Source organism: Episyrphus balteatus, chromosome 1, assembly GCF_945859705.1.
Source record: "Episyrphus balteatus chromosome 1, idEpiBalt1.1, whole genome shotgun sequence".
Classification (NCBI taxonomy): domain Eukaryota; kingdom Metazoa; phylum Arthropoda; class Insecta; order Diptera; family Syrphidae; genus Episyrphus; species Episyrphus balteatus.
The window spans coordinates 155,859,503-155,873,886 of NC_079134.1; positions in this window are offsets into that span (position 1 = coordinate 155,859,503).

Below are 14,384 nucleotides of genomic sequence, written 5' to 3' on the forward strand. Positions count from 1 at the left end.
AATATACATTTAAGTAATAAAATTTTGTACAATGTATTTAAAGGTGGAAGCTTGTTTTTATGAATTCTAGATCTTTTTCCAGGAACGTTATAAAAGGTAAGTCACCAAAAGGATATCGAAGGAGATAAAGATCATCTCATCTGAGACTTGTTCTACCTTAATTTTATAGACCAGAAAATTACAAAAACACGAATTAAAAAGTAAGGGTAAGGTAAGGTAAGGGTAACACATTGGTGTTTCTATGATTTTCGGTATTGAAAATCATCAATTATCCAAAATTAATGTGATTTGGCACATTTGAGGATTTGAATCTAAAAAGACTGCCAACTTTTGTTTTATACAATGGTGGCATTTTTATTAAATCATTTTGAAATCTTCGAAAGACCTGTGGAGCTTGTAATGACTGAGAAAAGGCATGTATGTCTTTGAATATGTTAAAAATTAGAATTCTCAAGCATTTTTTCAAATACAACAACAAGTTACCAAATTCTGATAGCCCTAAAGTTGGCCTATCAGCATGTTTCGTTTGATCCATTACTTTTGGGACACCCTGTGTTTAATTGTAATAAAATGTCATTTCAGAATAAAAAACAAAAAATATATAAATGAGGCTCTTAAGGTCTTTTATTAAAAAATCTTAATACAAAATATTTGTCTAAATGATGTAGGTTTATCAAGCAACGCTACTCAACAGCTTTAAAAATCAAGATTTGACTTGAAAAAAAAAAAAAAAAAAAAAAAAACAAGGAAAAGATGACATTTGTGCATTCAGCTCCATGTTCTTTTCAAATCCCCTCACTTATCTGCAATTGTAACTGATTTTTGAGCAGAAGATTATCCTTTATATTTTCGATTAAAGTTCAATTCCATTTTATTCCTTTTGATATTTCTGAAATATCGTTCACGCAACAGATTCATAACCAAATAAAATGTATGACTTAATCGTAAGTACTTGCTTTTATAGTAAAAAATGCTTCAAATATAAAACTTTGTAGGTATTTAAAATTTAATTAAGGAATAATTTAAAAATAATTTAAAAAAAAATTAAAGAAAATTAAATAAAATGCACGACTTCGTCGCACGTACTTCCTCTTGCAGTCCAAAACACTATTATGTAAGTTTACTTGTATATTTTTAAAGCTGCCTCTATATACATTTTAAAGAAATTTTGTTGATGTTGGGGAAGAGCCGCCATTTAGGGCAAAATTTTGTTACATGAAAAAAAAATTTTTTTTCTTGTTTGACTTTTTTTTAGAAAAACTAAAAATGCAGTTTTATTGCAACTGCTTTGAAAGTTACGTTTGTTTTATTAAAATCGTTAAAGTCGTTTTCGAGTTATTTGATATAACTTGAAAAATTTGTATGGGAGGTAAAAAAAAACAACTTTCAGAATTCTATAAAAATCAGCCTAATCTACTTAACGATGGCAGCTATGAAAAAGCACATCTTAATAATTTTTATTGAAAACATCATGGGCTATAAAATAGATTTAAAATATATTTTAAAAACTGCATTTTAGAAGAGTTGAGTATAAAAAAATGTTGTTTTTGATTTTTGTCGAGAATAAAAAAAAAATTGTTTTTCTAGTTACAACTTCGAGAAATAAAAACTTTATCGAAAGATGTAAAAAAAAACACATAATCTACACATGCTATGAAAATTTGTTAAGATCACACTGATCATTTGACGAAAATAAATAAAAAACGATATTTTTTATACATAGGTACCACTCTTTTAAGCGCACTACCTTTAAAACGATAAGTGTTACTAAAGCATATCTTAAGCTATTTTGTTATTTTAGTAGCTAGGTACAAAAATTCGCAATTTTGGAATTTTGACCAAATCAAAAACTTTTATTTCTTTTGGAAAGACTACTTTAAAAAAAATGTAGTTATATAAAGGAGCACATTATCTAGCAGTTTTTCAAAAAAAAAAAACTTTTCAATAGGACTCATCGTTTAAGAGTAATATGCAAAGAACCGATATTTTCGACATTTGACACATTTTAAAACCACGATATCTTCTAAACGATATCTCGAAGAAAAAAAGTGTCATAACATTTTTTTAGGGAACTGCAAAACCTACTACTATCTACATAAATTTTGTTGATAGTTTCTTCCGTTTCAAAGTTATATGTATATGTTTTCATATCACCTACATTCTCGACATTAAAACTGGAATAACTTTTTATGCACACATGGGACTTTTGGGGACTTTTGACATTTTACTTAAATCGACATTTGAATGCTCTATATCAATTTTTAGCTCTTCGAAAAATGCATGTCCAAAACTCCCCCAAGGAATATCGCCTGAAGAACTTTAAAACGTTATAATAAAAATATAGAAATTTAACAAAAATTAAAATCCATAAACTGTGCTTAATTTTAAGTTTATTACATACAAAATGTTAACTTCCAAGCATAAAGATAAAATCCCAGAAAACAGCAGAAAAAAAACTTGGATATTTACGGCATCATATTTTATATACAGAAACTGAAAAAGTGGTTATCGTACTCTATCTTTTGAATTCATAAATGTTTCACATTTATTTTTTTTTCTGTGGATTTAAATTCACAAGAAAAATGTTATAAAATATCAAACACTTTTGAAATATTTCATTTTAAATGGAAAAAAATATTTAGAATGCTCTTTTTCCATGATCCTGACAAAATTTTTCTTTGCCAAAATTATAAAAAAAAAATTCTCAAAACATTTGAGTCATGCTTCACATCTTAAAAAATCTAGAATTCTTTGTTAAGTTAAGTTCAGTTTAAAAATTGTCTGAAGAAGTCATTGAAATTTGAGCAATTTGTGAGGTCACTGTGGTGTATGAGTAACATTTTGTTCTATAAAAAAACTGAATTTTAAAACAAAATTTTAACTTAACTATTTTATTTTATTTGACTTAATTCAAGCCAGAAAAAAAAAAAAAACAATATATATGTGTAAATTAATATGAATAACAATAAAAAATAATAATAATAAAAATTTGTAAACAGTGCTGTAAACATACCTAAACTAAATTGGTTTTTTGTAACTTAAGCTTTATAATGCTACATTTTAGAGTATTTTTTTTAATTTTTTTGTAAATGTTTTCAAGAAAGTATGCAAAATGTTAAAATTTTCTAAAATGCCTTAGATCTTAAATTTTTTATTAAATTCTAAACCAAATATTTGACAAATTTTTTTTACAAGTTCACTCATCAAAATAATACATAAAAAGTGGTTCTGAAAAGTGACTAGAACTTTTTTTAAGTAGAAAAATATGCTTATCGGCAAACCTCGCTGATGATATTTTGGGCCTGCAGTTTACTCTGAAATGCCTGTGTTACACAATCGCTACATTCAAGTCTCAAACCTCTAGCAACAGTTTTATTTTAAAGAACAAAATTGATTTTAAAATGAACAATTCTAACAACTGTCATTGAAATATAAACCTTCCGGAAATTAACAACATCAAATTAAATTGACCACGTAGGTAATTTCCTCCTAAATGTATGCAATGCATTTGGACATTGAACAACACCACACACACAACCAGAAACTAAAATAATAAAGTGTCATAGTAGCAAAACCAGCAACTTCATATACATGAAGATGTTGTAATAACCAGATTCCTGTCTCTCCATTCGTTCTTTTTTTTTTTAACTTGAAATTCCATTGGAAACCACGTTATATCATAGAATATAGTATAGAATACTCAGAAGTGAATTCACCTCACCATGACCCATCCTCAACCCGGAAAGGAATGTTCCTAAACAAATCTGGTTCAATAGACTAGCTCTGTTAAGTTCTCTTCTCTTTTTACTGCGCCCGGCGCGCCGCACCATTTCAATCCCATTAACCTAGAAAATATATTCAAACCCTCCTTCCACCACCATCATCATCATCAGCCACCGACCATGATACCTATCCCCAGGCTATTCAAAGCTCTCTCTATTATATTTCCTTCACGGTTTGTTTTCAACAAAACGGACTATCTCGTGTCCAGTTGAGCATTTCCATATCCGTTTTTAGCTGCCAAAAAAACAAGGGTTTTGTGTCTCGTGTTTTGTCTTTGCCGTGAATTTCTGAATTTCATTAGCTTTAGATTGTTATCGATGACCAATTTTGTTATAAACGTCAGAAAGGCATGACATCACCCAGGTGGCTGCTGAGAACATGCGAAACATAACAACCCTCTCCGTGTAAATATTCTATTCCTTTTCCACAGATTCCTGATTAGCTATATTCTCACACGTTTCCTTTGGAGTTCTTTTGAAAATGAGGGGGGTTGTCGGTCGGGTGGTTTCGTCTCTTCTGTGTGTCAGTGGATGAAGATGGTTTTGGCCAGGTCATGATGCCAAATCGATGAGCTTTTTTTTTTTTTTTTGTATTCTTCTTTGAGTTTATTTTTGAGAGGAAAACGCAATTGCGCATTGAAAAAGACCCCACTTTTGCGGATGAACACGTCCAACAAAAAGAAGAATGTTGTTGATGTTGTTTGTCGCAACATTCGGTGTGTTGATGCAGTGTTTTTGATTTGTTCAGTGACTTAAAAGAATATAGTGTTTTTTTAATTTAGAGAAATTATTAAGTTAATTAATCACTCAAAAAAATGTACAAAGTTTGAAAAAAAAAACACCCTCAAAATTGTGGTGTTGTGAGGAGAGGAGAACTTTGTGAAGTTTTTGTTGAAAACATAAAATTCGTGTGCTCTTATGTTCAGTTTGCAGGAAGTGCATGCAGCAGTAAAAGTGTATCCAAACTAGGTATAACGGTGACGAAGCTCTTTGGTGCACGGGAAATTGGGGTAGGTAAACACGGAAATGTTAGATATTTTTTAAAGGAGCACTGAACTTTTATCGCCATGTAGCATGAGAATGCGGTCAAAGGGAATATAGTTAACACGATATGGAATTTTTTTTATGGTGTTTTTTGGAAAAGTGTGTAAGTTTAATTTAGCGGAAATTGAAAAGATTGGTTATATCCTGTTATTGTGTGTGTTAACTAACTTTTTAAGGCTTTGAAGTTTGATTATTGGTGGTATTGACGGTTTGTATTATGAAATGTTGTTTTTTTTAATAAGAAATAACTTTATTCGGCCCATAGCCATTTTCGAAATTACCTAACTTAATATTGAAAAGTTTGGGGATAATATCAATTTCATTCATTTTTTTGATATTTTCGTGGATCTGTTTGTTTTCTAACTGAACACATTCATTTCCGTTTGTTTTTTGTTGGTTGTTGATTTAAAAATGTAGGTAAGTTGCCCGCCGAAAATAATAATCAGCAAGTACCTACGATTTTTTTAATAGTATATTTCAAAAAGGGTGATTCCGTGAGAGCATATAGGCATATTTTTTTTATGTTTTTCGCTCTTATCTATATTTACCTATTCACTAAATTAAGTATTTTAATACATTCACACTTAGTATATTAACTTGTTTCATTGTCTCTAATATTAGCTGCATTCCTTTGGAAATATTTATCTACTGCTTAGTACTTAAAACTACTTTGAACTACCTTCAAAGCAGCTTTAAGTACTAAGCAGTAGATAAATATTTCCAAAGGAACGCAGCTATTAAAAGTATTCTAATTCTAACTATTTTGCTGTCTAAGAATATCTTCAAATAAGATGTAACGGGTGTGACTTTAGAAGCCTATGTGCTCTCATGGATTTACCCAAAAGTCAATGTTTTGCATTGCATTAGCGTAGCTAGGAATACTGGGTGTGGAATCGGTACAGATTCTCACTAGGATTTTAAACGAACTGGTTTTAAGAACGAACAAAAAATTGTTAAACTTAATTTCTTCTAAAAAAAAATTTTTGTTTTTAGTTTTTTACTTGACAAAACTTTTTTCCTTTTGACAGCTATATGGACCCGATAATTTATTTTTTAATTGAGTTTCAAATTCTTTTTTGTTTAACCCTTGACAGACAGTTTTAGAATAATATGTATTTTGTAAGTAAATTTTATATGAAATGTGAAATGGTAACGGAGTTACGAATAACAGAGTTACGCGCGACAGAGTTACGGCCGTCAAAGTTACGCGAAACCGAAGTTACGAAAAACTAGAGTTACGAATTCTAAAGTTATGTTAAGCTATGACATGTGATTTTTGGGTTGGCAACAATTGCAACAACAGTTCACCACACCAAAATAACGTCTGTAAAAAAAGGGGTGGTTTGGTTATTATTTTAATATAAATAATAACAAAGTGAGTATTACAAAATACGCTATGAATAATTATATTAATTAATAAAAAAAAATACGTATTTGCAATATTAGTTGGACAAATAAGAAGTTAAATTCAATTATGTCCCCCAAACTTACATAAGTATACTCATGTTTTTTTTTCTATTTCAACGTTTTTGCGATCTTCTCACAAAAACAAAACCTTATATGTATATCTATACCTATCCAATCAAAATTTTACAAGATTAAATAACACCCATTTTCGCTTTACTCATTTAGTTCTGACCAATGAGAAAAATGTTAATCTCTTGTTTGTATTTCCATAATTCCATGTCGTTCCTCGCAATTGTTGCCAACCCAAAAATCACATGTCATAGCTTAACATAACTTTAGAATTCGTAACTCTAGTTTTTCGTAACTTCGGTTTCGCGTAACTTTGACGCTCGTAACTCTGTCGCCCGTAACTCTGGTATTCGTAACTTCGTCGGTTTCCCATGAAATGTATGTGGTAGAAATCAGTTTTATTCTATTAAGGAATAAAAATAATTTCTTATATTCCATTCCCTCAAAATAGATGCACCGAACAAGATCTTCGACTCCTTTTTTGGACTTTTTTGTTATAAACTAATGAAAACACATTTTAAAAAATAAAAAAAGTATCTATATATTTAAAAAAAAAAAATAAATAAAAAGTTTATAATAATAGTACTGGGCTTAGTTTGCTGTGTTGATTTCTCCTAAATGGCTTTTCCGATTTCAAAGATTTTTTTTTACACAAAATTTATAATGAATTTTAACTTTATGAAAATATTTTTTTATAAATAAAATAAGTTTTATATAATGTCTGAAAGTGCAACTTATAATATAAGTTAACAAAGTCTTATTAAAATTGGATGGAAAGTTTAGGGTGTAGAAGGAAAAGTAGTGTGAGAAATTCGATTTTCCAAGCCACTAGGGCCCTCTTAGGTTAAAAGTTAAAACTGAACATAGGTATACCAAATACCAAGCTTTAAAAATGGTCGGAACTTAATGTAATAACAAAGTTAAAAGTAACTTCCTGAAACGCTCATTATCGATGTTAACCATAATGTCCATAATCAGAGGCGTACGTTGAGTTGCCGGGGCTCCTTTGATATTTGGGTCCCCTTTGATATAGAAAATAATTTGTTGGTCGCTAAGATTATTCAAGTAAAATTTTGTTGGGCCCTAAGATAACATATTATTTTTTTTTTTCAAAAAAACGATTTTTATTTTAGGTAGATGAAACATTACTTGACTGGCATTACACAATTATTTATTATGCAATATTTATGCATTACACTGAAGAATATAATTTGTTTCTCTAGGTATGCTTGGTTTCTTTTATAATAAGGTGTCTTCTCTGCATTTTCTTCAATCGGGGCCCTAACGTGTTGGCAGGGCCCCGGGACACCGTCCCGCTTGCCCCAATGGTGTGTACGCCCCTGTCCATAATGCACTTTAGTAAATGGAATTGAATTTTTGTAACAACAATCACAAATGTTTTTTTCGAAATCGTTTGAGCCGTTTTTAACACTATTATATTTTACATAGGTATGTATGATGTAGGAATACAATTTTTTTTAACATTTTCGAAAAAAAAACTGATATTCCATGTAAAATGGCATACTTCCGTTACCAAACATATTCGATGAGCTTCTTTCCCATTTGCTTGGAAAAAGTGGTGCTAAATTTTCTCTAGACCAGTTAGCAATTCAAAATCTTTTTCTTGTTGTTTGATCTTCTCGTTAGTGTAGTTTTTGGAGCTCCGAATGTTTTGGATGCTTATTGCCAGCGCATTCCTTTTTTTAGCTAACATTACCAGTCCAGAACTACCTCACTCTAGTTCGTTTATAATTCTTCACTATAAATAAGTGAAAATGTGAAAGTAACTATAAAGTGACACACTATGCCATTTTACCCACGAGCTTAGCAGACCATTTTTCCCGTTTACTAAAGGTGCTTTCATAAATGCATGGTTACCCAAGTCTGACAAATGTCAGGCAAATGACAAATGTCAGGTGTTTATAAACGCAAAACGCAAACATTTGCAGCGAAAATGTGCAAATAGAAAATTTCACATGCATTCTAAATTTATACTGAAAAAAGAGACAAATATCATGTTAATGATAAATTGTAGTTTTTTAATTGTTTCTACCTGTTCAAAGCCTTCAAAAACCTTGTGAAATTCATTTTTAGGAAGATGAATCAAAATCTAAACTTCAAAATTTTGACAGATGACACAAATCGGGAAAAGTGTTTATGTATCCAAAGAAAAATACATGCGCCAATCGTTTCTCTGACATTAGTCTGATCGCAAATGACCGCATGTAAACAAATCAACCATGCAATTATGAAAGCACCCTTAGTGTTTTTTAATTTTTGCAGAAAAAAACTAAAAAAGTTCTTAGCTAAATTATTCCAATAAATTAATAAGAAATACTCCATGCTAACATACATTTACTACTGCCTCCAAAATTCAATGTATTATAAAGTTTTTTTTTCTAAATAAAATGATCATAAAATTTTAGTGGTTTTACGTTTTGAAATGGTAACTGAGATAATCAAACTATAAAATTTCAAATAATTGCTTGAAGTTTTCTGTTCGATTCTTCGATTTTTTCACCAAGGCTATTTTACCTTGTTGGGCCATTTTAGGCGACCTTCCTCTAAGTAAGTCAAACTAAGGGATTTTTCAACACAAACGAAAATTTGAGTTCATTTTCTAATTTGTAGCTTTTTTGGCACGATTGAGCTCAACTCATATTATTCGTTTGTGAAAATGTTTTTGTCACAATAAAACAATTTCCGTTTTGAAAGAAAAAAATTCAAAAGCAAGTTTAGCCAAAAAGTATGCTTCAATTTTCGAACATTCACATTGAATAAATCACCACTCCACAAGACCTTAAACTCACCACGGAAACATACTGAATTCGCCACACATCATCACGACTTTGAAAACTATTTTCCATTTCATCTTCGTGTGATTACATTGACTTTTGCCGGTATAGCGGCAAACATTTTTGTTTACATGATATATGAAAGATAAATCGATTTTCTATAGTATTTTTGTTGTGTTTCAAGTCAAAACGATGATAATTACTACAGTTTATTTGGTTCTAGTTCGCTGACTGTGAGCTAGCTAACGTTTTTTTTCTTTTTACCCATCATGTGCATGAAACAAATAAAACAAACAGACAGACAAAAAAAAAAACAACACAAAATGCACACAACTAACTTGATGCCATAGAATATTTTTTTTTTCTATTTTTACAAAAAAAGTAAAAAAAAAAAAACAAAAATAATTGCGCTGAAAAATTGCAAACGAACTGATCTTGGTGCTTCCATTCAGTTTTCAAACGAATATCGCCCTGTATTGCCGTCGCCGTATCTAGTCGTTCATTATAATTTTTGTTTTTATTGTTTTGATTTTTTTTTTATAAACAATTTTAAATAAATTATTATCAAAATATTTTGGGATTTGTTTAAAATTATTATTCTGTCGATATTTTTGAAATATCATTGCGTTGACAGACAGTATTTTTCAAGGTTTGTTTGATTCGCCGTTGTGGTGCCTTCTTTTGTTATTGGGAATAACCTGACTCAAGGAACTGCAAGAATGTAAGATCTGTTTGTTTATAAATGCCGCCATTCCCGGTGTTTTCTATCGATTTGCATCTGTTATAAATTACAAAAAGTAATTTTAAAATTAAATTAATCATCCAAAATGGAAAAGATCTGTTTGTTTTTCCACAAAGTCAATATTGAAATAGAAATTACCTTATTTTTGGTGTAATTTTTGTTAATTATTTTAACGAGGTGCAATTTCGAGCGATTATATTTGTCACTTTCTTGTGGTTTTTTGTTTTGTTCTTTGCTTTTAATAAAAAGTGAATTTAACTATTTTTAGACTCAAAGTAGTCGCGGTATTCCTTCGGTGTCGTGAATGTGATGATGCTTGTGTTGATATGGTGGAGTAGGAAAAAAGTAAAAGTTGTCGTTTTTTTTTTTTATTTTCAAAATGACATAATGGAGACGGACGGAGTGTTGAGTCATGGTCCTCTACTTTGAGTTTAAATAAATTATTTTGCTTTGGGTGTACTTGCCACTTTGTGCCGCATCTATTTGTGTTAAATTTTATATAGAAGACTATATTTGAGGTGGGCCCAGTGAGATAAAGTTTCTGGTTTAATTTTGTTTTCATTTTATAATAATTTTATTTATTATTGAAGCAGTGTGTCGGGATATTTTTGGATGACCGATATGATTTCTATGTACTTTTAGGTTTTTACTTCTTCCGCCTTTTAATCGAGGATAATGTTTATTTTGGAAAAACAAAGCTACGTAGCTTAAGATTTTTGATATATGTACATATTTGAAGGCCAAGAAAATTAAGGAAAGGATTTTTCCTTGTCAAAAAGCGATAAAACATCATAAAATAAAAATTCTTCAAGTTGAAAGGCTATTTACTATTTGATGCCTTTAAATGTGTCCTTTAAGCTAAATTTCACTTTAAATGAAGAAAAATTCCTTAATACATTACATTCTCAATCAACGCAACTAATTAAAACAAGGGCGGTTGCAATAACCGAATAAATATTTTTTAGGTTCAATGTGAGATGAAAATCAAAAATATCAAAAAACCAACACTAACAAATATATTTTAGTGCAACAAATTTTTGTTCAATAAAATATAATTGGTATGAAACGAAACAACTGGAAGTTAATTCATTATGATTAATTAATTACTTATGTTTAGTTCCTTATAGTATACTTTAATTATTATTTATTTCGATAAAATGGGATATTTTTGTTTGGATTTTTTAGTTTGTTAAATTTTAAAGTTGACATACCTCGCAGTTTTTGAACAATTAACATTTTTTCAATAAGGGTAAAATTTGGTCAGTTTATCGAACTTTTTTATTAAAAGTTGCACTTATCGAGTCAATTTTTGTAGAAGACATGAGATTTTTCTAGACTTTTAAGGTATGTTATAGAATACCAAAACGAAGGTATTGAGCAAAAAAAAAATTCTATTAGCATTCATTCCGAGGTTAAACCCTTATTTGACTGGATAAACAAGCCATTTTTTTTAAACGAGAAAAAGAAAAGCTTGTTATCTTCCAAGCAATCAACTTCATTCCATTATCCCATTTTCTTGGGAACAACAAGTGAAACTTAGAAGTATCTATAACTCAAGCCATAAAAAAAAGTCAAAATTTACACCAAAACGCTTTTCTCTTCATCAAAAGTTTTAACATACAAACAAAAAGAGGTTGTCTGTAAAGCCGGTTTACGGACGATGATTTTACGTGATAACGTCGTCAGAAAACAGGTTGTGTGCTTTTGTTTAAAATGAGTCAATTGAAGCGTTTACTTTTTTCAAACAATCATAATTTACAAGAAAAATCTTAAAAAAAAAATACCTGTTTTATTTTCTCATTATATTAATTTTTTTATTTTAAAAGCTTACAAAAAAAATTATGCATTTTAAAAGCCAAGTATTTCTTCTTAAGAATAAAAACATTTTTAAATTTTTACAATGAGCAAAAAGTATAAAAATAATTTAGTGAAAACAATCATTTTCATCAAAAAAAGCAAAAAAAAAAAATGAATTTTTATCTTCTCACGTCATTAATTCCATATTTTTCCCTAACAACCTATACAAAATTTTATACCATCTGAAAGCTTATTGTCTTAGCTCAAAATAATATATATCGATCAGGTCTATAAGACATCTACAAAAAGAGCTAGAATTTTTTGAACTCGATCAAATTTCATTAATAAAGCAAAAAAACATTTATTTTTATGTTCTCACGCTATGGAATCAATTTTTTTTGTTTGACAACCTATAAAAAATATATACCATGTGAAAGCTTATTATTTCACCTTTCAAATGACGTATCAATCTCATTTCAAAGATGCTTAAAAGCGAAGTTAGAATTTTTTAAAGTCAACCATGTCGAATTTCCAGACTGAGATTACGGTACTTCCCACACTGGTGGCTGTTCATGATCAACAGATCTCATCTGGTGTTTTGAGGTTTTTCGCAAGTTTCTTGATTTAACATTGTGTAGCTTGTAGTTAGTCTATCGTTATGTGTGATATACCAAATGAAAGGTTTTTGTATCAGGATGCTCATAAAAGTTTAATAATAATTTCTATCTGCTCTTGGTCAAAAGTTATAGCCTGTTGAATTCTAAAATTTTATTTTACCGTTATCTCAAAATTGTGTTTACGAAAATGATTGAAACACATATAGTCGTGGTCATGGTCTATCATTACTCCATAATACTTTATTCCTGTATCTATTAAAGAAAAAAAGATAAAAATATAAAACGATGAAAATCGGTTAAAAACGGTCAAAAATCGTGCTTTTTAAAAACTTGTTATTCAGTCAAAACTCACTAAACGATTCCAAGTTTTTGCACATGTATGCATAAGGCCAAAACCTACATTAGGGTGGAGTGAAAAAAAAAGTTGTCTTATTTTTTGTTCTACATAGCCAGGATGGGTGCCATTTGGAACTTAAATAACAGGAAAAAAGTTTCAGATCAATCAAAGAAGTTTTAGAGGGTTCACAAGTCACTTGAAAAAAATGAAAACACCATAAAGGTTATTTTATGGATTTTTTTGAGTTTTTATTGTTTACTCAGTTTTTTTGATTCGAAAAACATGTACATTATTATTTATTGTTCAATTTTCATTTAAAAATTACGATTTTATTGACTTAAGGCCCTTTCTGCAAGAATCCATGGGCGGCGAGCACCCCCAACCCCCATAATCCAGCCACGTAAAAACCAAAAATAAAGAAATTTCTTAGACAAAAATAGTTTTGGTTTTTTGTTAATTTCTCGAAAATGACAAGATGTTTTTGGATGCGGTTTTCTGTTTTTGTTTAAAAAATAAGAGCATCGAATTTTAATAACCTAAGTAGTACTTAGTTACATAAAATTTTGAAAAAATTTAGTTTGAAATTTTTTTTTTCAAAATTTTGATTTCGAAAATTAATTTTTCAAAAACTGTGCCAGAAAATGGCCATATTAAACATTTTTGTAAAAGACGAGGTTTTTGGCTTAACATAAAGGTATAGCACGTTATTGTAAGTATAACCGTTGATTTTAAATATTTTTTTGTTTCAAATTAAATAATTTCTTTTTTAAATTGCCCCTCCCCGCTAAACGAAGGGGAATAGACCCTCCTTCCATACGATTTTTTTCTTGTCTCGACCGAACCTACACGCTCTAACTTTTTGGCACATTGCTCCATCTCTTTTGAAAATTGCTCCCAGTACATTACTTCCAACAAGCATGTAAATTTTAAAGGGCGTTGTGAACCCTCAAGATATTTTTTGATCGGGTTGAGATTTGGTATGCTCTTTTTTGATGACTAATGGCACCCGTCCCTGGTATGTAGAAGAAGAAAAAAAAAAAAGAAAAAAAAGTGCAGTTTCACTCCGCCCTAACCTACATGTCTTATAAGTTTGAGATTTTTTGAACGCTAAAAATCAAAAATTATACAAAGATACCCCTAAAAAAAAAGTGTTTTTCAAAAATTCATATTTCGAAACGCAAAGTGTTGGAAAAAAATCCGTATCAGACGCCTAATTTTTTTCCCCTCATCTTTCACCTAGAATTGTCAAAAAAAATTTCCTTTACCCAAAATCATCATTTTGTCATAGCCCCAACACGTGTACAACGTTCAAACAAAACGTTATAGCTTAGTTTCAAATTTTTTTACAATTTTTTCTTAAATGCAGTTATTCTTAAATTAGTCTCATCTATCTATAGCAAAAAAAAAAAAACAAATTTCTACAACTTCGCGTTTAGATTTTAGCCCAAATTTCATCTTTCCGTTTTACCCCTGTTTACCCTATTAAATGACGGAATTTTTAAAAATCCTTCATTTGGATTAAGCTTTAGGTTATTATCTTTCAAATAAGCTATAGAAGATTTTTGTATCTCTAATAGTTTATTTTTAATTTTGAATTGAAATTTTTTGCCGCACTAGGAAAGTGCGAGAGTGTAACGTTAGAAAATGGCGTCACTTTTTTGTGGTGGCTGCCATGGTTCACCGATTTATAAGACGTTATCACGTCAAAAATTAAATTGCCTACTTATTTTGGCAGGCAGATATAATCTTTTCCCTATCCGAAAAAGAATTAAAAAAGTAGGTAATGAAATTTCC